This window comes from Triturus cristatus, chromosome 5_2 (genome assembly GCF_964204655.1).
Source record: "Triturus cristatus chromosome 5_2, aTriCri1.1, whole genome shotgun sequence".
NCBI classification, from domain to species: Eukaryota; Metazoa; Chordata; class Amphibia; order Caudata; family Salamandridae; genus Triturus; species Triturus cristatus.
The window spans coordinates 1,087,180,097-1,087,189,756 of NC_140588.1; the positions used below are offsets into that span (position 1 = coordinate 1,087,180,097).

At 43.8% G+C, this 9,660-nt stretch overlaps 1 long non-coding RNA gene across 1 annotated transcript; it reads right to left on the reverse strand.

The window, feature by feature from the left end:
• Positions 1-699: 699 nt before the first annotated feature.
• LOC146829718 (uncharacterized) lies at positions 700-9,217 on the reverse strand. The gene is made up of 2 exons (XR_014962287.1): positions 8,692-9,217; positions 700-3,646 (listed from the first exon to the last, which is right to left on the reverse strand). It is a non-coding gene; the product is annotated as an uncharacterized LOC146829718 (long non-coding RNA).
• Positions 9,218-9,660: the final 443 nt, after the last annotated feature.

The window sequence follows — 9,660 nt, forward strand, 5'->3', positions numbered from 1 at the left end:
GAGAGGTTCCTGGAGTTTCCTCTCCTGGGCAGTTTTTTCTTTCCAAAAATGTTCACGGTATTTGAACCCAGTCGAGCTAAACACGACCCCCAGCGGGGGTTCTCTGCCCCTGCATGTCTTAGATATAATGCCATGCTGGGAATGCATGCAGGATTGAAGGCTGCCAGTCCTGCTGGCGGTGGTCCTTGGAGTGCCCTGACTGGCATGGGCACTGGGTGGGGTCTATTTTCAAGGCACCGGCCAGAACCCCTAATTCAGCTCAGTCCACACCCTCCGGTCAGGGCGAGGCTGCAGGGTGAAGCTGAAAACATCCAGATTAGGCGCTGTGAGCAGAGGTGAGAAACAAACCTGAGCTGAGCAAACAAGCTGGGGAGGAGGCGTGGGGGGGGGGGGGGTAAGGTATGTATGGGGTGGGAACGGAATGAGAATAGGTGAAAGGGCGCGCAGGGGATCGACAGGCTGCGAAAACATGCAGGGGTGAGTGACAGTGTGAGGAGCCCTGGCTGCGAGTGACAGCGTGAGGGGCCCTGGCTGTGAGTGATAGCTAGGAGTGTGGAGCCCAGGCTGCGAGTGACAGCGTGAGGGGCCCAGGCTGTGAGTGACAGCTAGGAGTGTTGTGGTAAATAAAATATCACGCTCTCAGACTTTTAAATATTAACAATAAGATCATGCATAAAGCAAGAGGCTGAGTCTGTGGTATCAGATTCATAAAGGGCTTTATTCCAATAACTCGAGTCAAAGGGAGAATATCTCCATCACCAAAAAGGATCTGGACGGGGCTGAAAAGTATTCTCAATATTCTCAAAACATTATTCACAGAGTACAGTATATATACATTTCTCAATTGTACGTAAGCAAAAGAGCAAGAGAGAATGAGATAAGAGCATGTGGGCGTGTAAGTAGGCGTGAAGGTGGGCGTCCATGTGGGCGTCCACTTGATGATAAGGGGTAAATTGTCATGTGTGGGTGGATACCTGGAGATGATTTCGCAATGTCAGCAGAAATACTTGGCAGAGATGCGCGCTCAGCAGCATGACGTGTAATTGACGTGCAACTAGGGGGTGAAGGGGACTTGACATTTAGCTCTACATGTGGAGACAAAAGTCTGGGGTTATGTCAACCTAATCCCAAATCATATCTAATATCCTATGTTTAAAGAACTGTGTTATCCACAAGGGAAGGGCTCTCGGACAGAATCTATTCTATACTGACTGTGTGTGCGTGTACAAGCGTCTAAGTGTCTACACTGAATGCGAGGGGATGGGAATATTCCATGATGACAGGGCTATGAATTACTTGCATGAGGGCAGAGAAACCGGGCCTTTTGCTTGGTAACTGGAGGAATGTTTACTTAAGCTACTAGGCAGGAATGCATCGGCTGAGGGGGAAGCAGATAATTCGAAGGTGAAATACAGCTCTTGGCAGAGAATAGGCTGATGTCAGGCTTCGTGGGCCGCGCAGAGAATGAGACAGAGTTCATGGTCACAGATGCGAGCTCAAGCTGAAGCTGTCAGAGGCAGAGAGCAGGGAAAGGCTTTGAGGACAGAATCGGGCCTACTTGCCTGAACTGTAAAAATGGAGTAACTTAGCCATAAAAAGTCGGTGGCCTTTCATACTTAGGAATCGAATATCCAGCCCATTCATGGCGGATCTGACAGAGGACATGTTAACGGTGGACGCACATGTGTTTGCGTCTTCGAAACTGGAACTGGAGGGAACATACATGTACTTGTAACATGCATATAGAACCGTTGGGGTCCAAGATAGGGGACATAACTGACCAGGAAAATCCACATTTCCACATTCCCTCCTTGTCCCCTACTTGCCCTTCAAGAGATATCAATCTTCATCAATCCATTGATCTGTTCATATAGCATCATTTGTTCTTCTTTCTTCTTCCGTGATCTTGAATGAAATCTTGGTGGTGGAATACACGATGTGGCACACAGACCACAGATCGCTGGTCCACATTGTAGACATAGACAGCAACTGAATAGTATGAGAAGGCCAATACCTAGGAAGGATAGGACCCTCCATCCAAAGGTAGATAATACACTCCAAAACCAACCGGACCAAGTCCAGGTGCCTGGATTCTGGTGTATCTGGCTTACAATCTTATGAAGGCGAGTTATGGCTTTATATACAGATGGCGAATTTTCTGGTATGAAAAATGCAATGGCTTGATCCGATGACCCTACAAGCTCCGCCCCTATCGGCCAGGATAACGTCAAGGACAAGACTATTTTGAAGCACAACAATCCGCATAGCAGACTGCTCTTCTGTTAAATTGCCTAAGGCGGAAATAGTTTCGTTCACTACTGCTTCAAGGGTTCTGGTTAATCTACGTATCAGCTTACTATTGGTAACTGTACCTATATAGGGAAAGAAACCTTTATTGAAATCTGTGTATTTTTCCCATGCTGTTTCAGTGTAATTGACAATTGGGAGATCTCTCTGCTGTCTATTGTGTACTAAATGAGTATTTCTATGAGAATCAGGAGGAGCTAGGAAAACAGGTGGTAGGAGGAATGCTATGTAACAGGTACCGTCCCAATCTAGAGGTAAGCGTATATATGCGGTCTGGCCACATATAAAGTAGGAATGACGAGAAGCTCTAAATGTAGACTTGCCTTGATCACTGAATTTTATTACAGTGGTGCATTTACTATGGCCCATGTGTATGGAGCCATTCTTTCTTATACATAATTCCTCTTTTACTGGGAATACGGACATGGCGGGCAAGATTGGTGTAGCTTCAGATTCAACGTTCAGGATCATGAGGTTAAGTGTAAAATTACCTAATCCATATACTTCATTTCTTAGATCAGTTCCTGTTCTTTTGGGAAGTCCCTCCTTGTTAGGGTAGCAGACTTTAAGCAAAAACTAAATTCAGGTTTCCCCATACCCAGTTGTCTTGATAAACTGCGGAATTCGAATCTAGGGAATTAATCAAACTAAACCATGCTCCACAGGAGCCATTGTGTGTGAACGGATAGAGAAAAAGGGGCAAAACTCCCTTATAGTTCTGATAGGGGGGAGTCGGCCACAGACCCAGCAGTCTGTAGCATTGCTAGTCTGATGTGAATGGTGCAGCATCTGAATAAAGGTATTGTTGCGTAAGGCAAGTCGATATGATAGCTCATAGGATGGCAGATCACTAAATGTGTGCTTTATGGTATCATTAGTGGAGGAGTGTAAAAGTGAGGCAATAGGAGGAAAAATAGCATGTAGTATTAAGCTGATACATATTATCGTGATGCTCTTAAGATATTGAAAAATTACAGTCACTATACATCTATTTGCTTCTTATCTAACTCTCTTATTTTTGCTTTATGTTATTGTCCAAGATCTTATGCGAGCCAGAATACATGTTCAACCGCTTCACCACCTAGTGGACTTAATTGATCAAACGGGTTCTGACTTTTTGAATCAAGGTTTAGCTTTGTGGAAACTTCTGGGCATTCTCCTCTAGAAAATGTTGTTCAAAATCCAAGTTCAAAGTTTTTTCCTTTGTAAAAGAGTGGTGAAGGTGCACTTTGACTTTAACGGCCGTCCCCGTGGTCCAGAGCACTGACTTCGGCGCCTGTCATCCAGGAGCGATGGAGTATTCTTTGACCTGGGTGTTGTCAGGGAAGGCGGCAGCAACCTGCGAACAACAAGAGAGTAGTGCAGACATCAAGGAAGCCAGGTAATCTGTTAGCATGTTACTGTCAACATAAGTAATCTTTTAGGCATTGTAGTGCCCACATATTTTGGTGGTCTACCAAAGACCACTTCATAGGGAGATAAGCCTGTTCTAGAATGAGCTACAATTCGCATGTAAAAGAGGGCAACCGGCAGGGTTACCATCCAGTCTATACCTTTGTCTGCGCAAATTTTTAATGTCTGATTATGTCTTTCTACAAGGCCTGCTGCTTCAGGATGTCGCACACAATGGAATTTCCAGGTATACCCTAACAGAAGGGACACCTGCTTCATTAGTACCAGGACATATTTGTAACCTCTACATCTGTTTATTTGGATATAATCCATTTGGAGCACTTCAAAAGGGTGGTCAGGTGGATGGAATCCACCTTGTTCCATCGGAATGCCTTTACCTGCATTGAATTGGCAACAGATCATACATGTTCTGACCTTTTGTTTCGCTGCTGCACGCAGGTGCTTGTTGAACCATATATTCTGTAAGCTATCTATCATTGCTTTCTCTCCTAAGTGTGCAGGACTATGTGCGGTATTTATAATCACTTGTACCATGGTATCAGGAAGAAACCATGTGGATTTGCCCTTTGTCATCCAACCTTGATCAGTCAGTACCCCTCCTTGTTCCGATCATTTCTTTAATTCGTCTACAGTAGCATGTGTCTGAATGTCTTGTACATCCCTGGAAGGATCCCTAACTGTCATGGCTTTGGACAGTGATAGTATCTGTGATTTTGTCATGTCTAGTGGGGTCTGAGCTGTCTGTTTAGCAGTTCGGTCTGCCAGATCATTGCCTTGGGAAATGGTATCTGTGGCTCTAGTATGTGCTTTACATTTTAGGATAGCTATGGCTGTTGGTAAATGTATTGCTTCCAGTAGGGCTTGAATAAGGGGGCCATGCTGTATCTTGGCCCCATGAGAGGTCAAGAAACCTCTTTCTCTCCACAAAATCGGTGTAAATGTTTACTCTCAGGTGCTTAGCTCTTATGCACGCTTGTGTCAGGGCGATGAGCTCTGCTGCTTGTGCTGACAATATGTCTATTCTTTTAGTCTCTATTATTACAGTATCAGCAGTCACTGCATATGCTGCCACTAATTCTCCCGCCCCTGTCCTCATGCATGAGCCGTCAACATATAGTGTTAGCTCGGGGTCTGGGAGTGCAACATCTGTCAAGTCTTGTCTTGGTTTAGTCACGGTATGTATTACTTCAACACAGTTGTGTGGTGAAACGCTTTCTGTACTGGAGGGCAAAAGGGTAGCAGGATTCAGTATGTTGCATCGTCTGATCTCTATGTGTGGTTGAAATAACGTCAGCTCATAATCTGTCAGTCTAGCTACAGTCAGGTGTTGTGTTTGTGTCCGGTTCAAGAGAACCTCTACTGCGTGTGGTACTTGTACTGTCAGAGGGTGGCCCAGCACTATCGAGTCACTTTGTCTTATGGCTAAGGCCGTTGCTGCAACTGATTTTAGGCACGCAGGCAAAGCCTGTGCTACTGGGTCTAATGTACTAGAAAGATAAGCACAGGGCTCGTGTTTTCCTGCATGATCTTGTGTTAGGACAGATAGTGCTGTTCCATCCCGCTCTGTCACAAAAAGCATAAACGATTTGTTGTAATCAGGGTTTGCTAAAACTGGTGCTTGACATAAAGCTCTCTTTAATTCTTCAAATGCCACAGTGTGTTCTTGTGTCCAAGAGAGGACTTTAGTAGAAGCTGTATTAGGGGCTTGGACTAATTCCCCTGAAAGATCACAATAAAACATGAGAAAAAGGGGAAAACACCATACCTATTTCCTTGGCTTAATTTCTAAGGGGGCTAATTTCTAAGGGGCTTAATTTCTTAAGGGGCTAGCGGGAAGCGAACCTCCTCAGGGGCCACCCTGTGTCTTGACAATACTATTAATCCCTGTGTGTAGCTACTGGGCGTAAGCAAAATTATAGGAGATACACAGCGTATGTGAAACGGCGAGAAATCCTTCAAATTAATGTACAAACCTCATTGTGTTAGCTCATAAGCTAGCCAAATGACATCTCATATGCAAATGTCCCTATTACATGAACCTACACCAACCTGAAGTCAATATTAATGCTAGGAGGCCCTAATAGGAATGCTAAATTACCTAAATATTCGGAAAACCAAGTTTAAGAACAGTTGTTAATGTTGATAATTAATAATTTATCTGCTAAAGAAATCAGTCAATGTGCAATAATTTCCACCTATACAATAAATAGCCTAATTCAAAAACAAGTCAACTTTTGGGGCCACCACTCACAAGAATGAGCTTACTAAAGCAAACTTTAAAAAGGAAATCCTGTCAGATATTTTCTCATTACCCTAAATACCGGGCCTCATATGTCCCTCTGTGGTGGCAGTCCTTATTTAAAACAGGCCTTTCAAGAGTTAAAATGCGAATGCACAGATCATAATTGTTCCTTAATGTCCAATCTGGAAACATATGACCGAGGCTGCCTGTCTATAAGAGAAAGGCAGTTATGTGAAAAATATTTTAGTCTTGCATAGCCTTTTTCTTTTGTTTCATTCATCTCCAACACCAATTAGACATACACTGATAACGTGTTGTCTGCTATTTTGACAGCATGATAAAGGTAATATCATGTCTGTGAAATTTAGTAATTGTGCCAAGCCATCAGTATACCGGGCACAGAAAGCATGGATAATTACACTAACATATATAAATGAGCAGCGATGCGCAATTACAGTACCTACAGCTCAGATGCGAACATTCTGGCCTGCTTAATTTGTCAGGCTTATAATCAATAACTTATTTACCTGCCCTATACAACCCCATCTGGCAGTGGGTCATCCCAATGATGACCGCGTCAAGTCTGACACACAGGATCAGCAACAATAATCAAAAAATGACGAACACACGAACCTGTCTCTTTTTTTTTTTTTTTTTTTTTTTTTTTTATAAAAATGTGCTATGCTTCTTTGTACACAATGTACCCTCATGTCCTAGTCGAAGATGCATCTCACATCTTTCCTCACAGACCCGTAACCACTGGATCATTTATCCAATGCAACTGGTGGCAGCTTGTGGCCACAATTCAAAAATGTCTGAATTTGAAAATCGTTTTTATATAGGCACATAGCCCTTAAAATTCCAAGCAAGAGCAACATTTTACTTTCTGACCAGAAGCAATATAACAATTGCTAAAAAATAAAACAAATCTTCTCCATAGACATTTCCTCGGGGCACTTGTTTTGCACAGAATAGAACAAGGGAATCTTTCTCGACTTACATTTCTCAGCTGCCCTGTCTTATCAGAGAAGTTAAAAATAGCCCCTCAGCGCGGCCTGAGCCTGGGCTGCCAGCCATCTTTTTTTTTGTTTTTCCTACTCCTGGCCCCAAGGCTCTCCAGCTGCAGGCATTACACAGATGCGATGTCAGAGAAGCCTTCTAAGCAGTGCCCTGTTCTGCTCCTCTCATCGGCCCCCACCTACACTGGCTACAAGGTCAGAATCTGTCTCCGATTTCTGTATCACATTCTGCTCTACACGGCCCCCACCTTCTCCTCACTCTGAAGCTGTCAAAGACAAAAAGACTACTCAATTCCATAAAAACTGCAATAATTCGCTCAATTGAAAAATTATTTTTACATACAATTTGCACTCAGGGGGTCATAATCTTACCGACTTGACCCTGCACATTGGCTCACTGGACCACCAAGAACACAAACCTGTATTCATGAAAAATTTGCAAATTCGAAATACCAACAATTCTTTTTCCAAGCTAAACTTGTCACTAATTATTTTTCGTTAACACTTTGTACATTAGGGGTGTCACAGGAGTTGCTCCTTCTCTAGCTGCACCCCTCTCAATTTCCTATTGCCAACGTAGTCAAATGTTGGACCATGTAAACACCAGCTATGCGCTGTTCATTTGGTGGGGGGCTCAAGAACCTTTGGGCTACTATGTAATTAATATATGTATTAGAACTGGTCTTTTTACTGGGGCCACTCTTGCTAGGTCCTCTGAAAGGACGGGATAAATACCAGCAACGTCAGTATTTCTTTTTCTGTCAGCCTGCGCTCATTTTACCAGCTCAAATTCCTCCTGTAACATCTCATCCTTGGCTTTTCCAGACTCCAGTCCACTCCTCTCTGCTTCGTGAAACACTTACTCTGACCTTCTATGTGACGCCTTGCGCCAAAAACTCAATGGCATCCTTCCAAGCTGGTCTACATTTTCTCTTTCATAAGAGTGTTTCGTTGTCCATCTACTTGTTCTGCTTTTACTCAGATACCTTCCTCAACTAACACGTTTTCTCGGGCTTTGTCTGAATCCTCCATACTTTTCTCTTCTTTTCTGAGCGCTTACTCTGTGCGTCTATGCTATTCTTTACGCCATAATTCAACAGCGTCTTTCTGTGACTGTCTAGCTTTCCTCTTCCACAACTCTTCTTCGACTTTCATGATACATTCGGCATCCCAGGTCCCAGCTACGGGCCATCTCTGACTTTCTGGTAACTCTTTGGTGTAGTCCACCCATAGATCAAGGAATAATATGGCGTCTAAGCCATGCTTGTGAAAAATAAAATGTCCTGTAGTGTCCCTAGGAGGAATAGGAACTGCTTCTTCAAGCACCCCTTTTCTGGTAGTAATCTGTCTTAACTTCGAGAAGAGCGGCATATTGACAACTGATCTGATACTTACTCTTGAACTCACTTAATACGAAAAAAACACAATAATGAACAGTGAACAATGAACAATCATTCATACCACAATATTTGAACACTTTAAACATTAAACATTAAACATTTTAACAACGACCGACAATGATGACAGTCTGCCTAACTAATCACCACGCTGAATTCTTGACAATAACTGAATACTTCGGAATACTTGATATACTGCTAAACAGTACATATACACTGCTAAACAGTGCAGACCGGATTTGTGTACCCAAATCCGTCTTGACCGGCACAACCTATGTGCGCGTCAACACGCCTCCCCGGCGATGGTACTCACCGAGTAGCTCCTTGAAACGGAAGGCCTCAGAGAATGGACTGGACTCGACGACTGCGGACATCGGACCCTCTGGACATCGGGACTTTGAAAACCTGGTGGGCCTCTGTATACCTCAGACGCAGCTCTCTCGCAGGTGGGCTCTGGGTAGACAATCTGCGTTCCTCACCGCCTCGTATGGATGCCTTGTCGCAGTCTGTCCCCTTCGGTGGCCTGAGGGAGTTGGCGGGAAAAACCCGCGACGTGCACGCTTGAAGTCCATCACGGCTATGGAAGGGGGCAAAACAGGACCTTCATCTCCGGCGTGTGGGGAAAGAGATTAAACTGTTCGGGCGCCATTCTGTGGTAAATAAAATATCACGCTCTCAGACTTTTAAATATTAACAATAAGATCATGCATAAAGCAAGAGGCTGAGTCTGTGGTATCAGATTCATAAAGGGCTTTATTCCAATAACTCGAGTCAAAGGGAGAATATCTCCATCACCAAAAAGGATCTGGACGGGGCTGAAAAGTATTCTCAATATTCTCAAAACATTATTCACAGAGTACAGTATATATACATTTCTCAATTGTACGTAAGCAAAAGAGCAAGAGAGAATGAGATAAGAGCATGTGGGCGTGTAAGTAGGCGTGAAGGTGGGCGTCCATGTGGGCGTCCACTTGATGATAAGGGGTAAATTGTCATGTGTGGGTGGATACCTGGAGATGATTTCGCAATGTCAGCAGAAATACTTGGCAGAGATGCGCGCTCAGCAGCATGACGTGTAATTGACGTGCAACTAGGGGGTGAAGGGGACTTGACATTTAGCTCTACATGTGGAGACAAAAGTCTGGGGTTATGTCAACCTAATCCCAAATCATATCTAATATCCTATGTTTAAAGAACTGTGTTATCCACAAGGGAAGGGCTCTCGGACAGAATCTATTCTATACTGACTGTGTGTGCGTGTACAAGCGTCTAAGTGTCTACA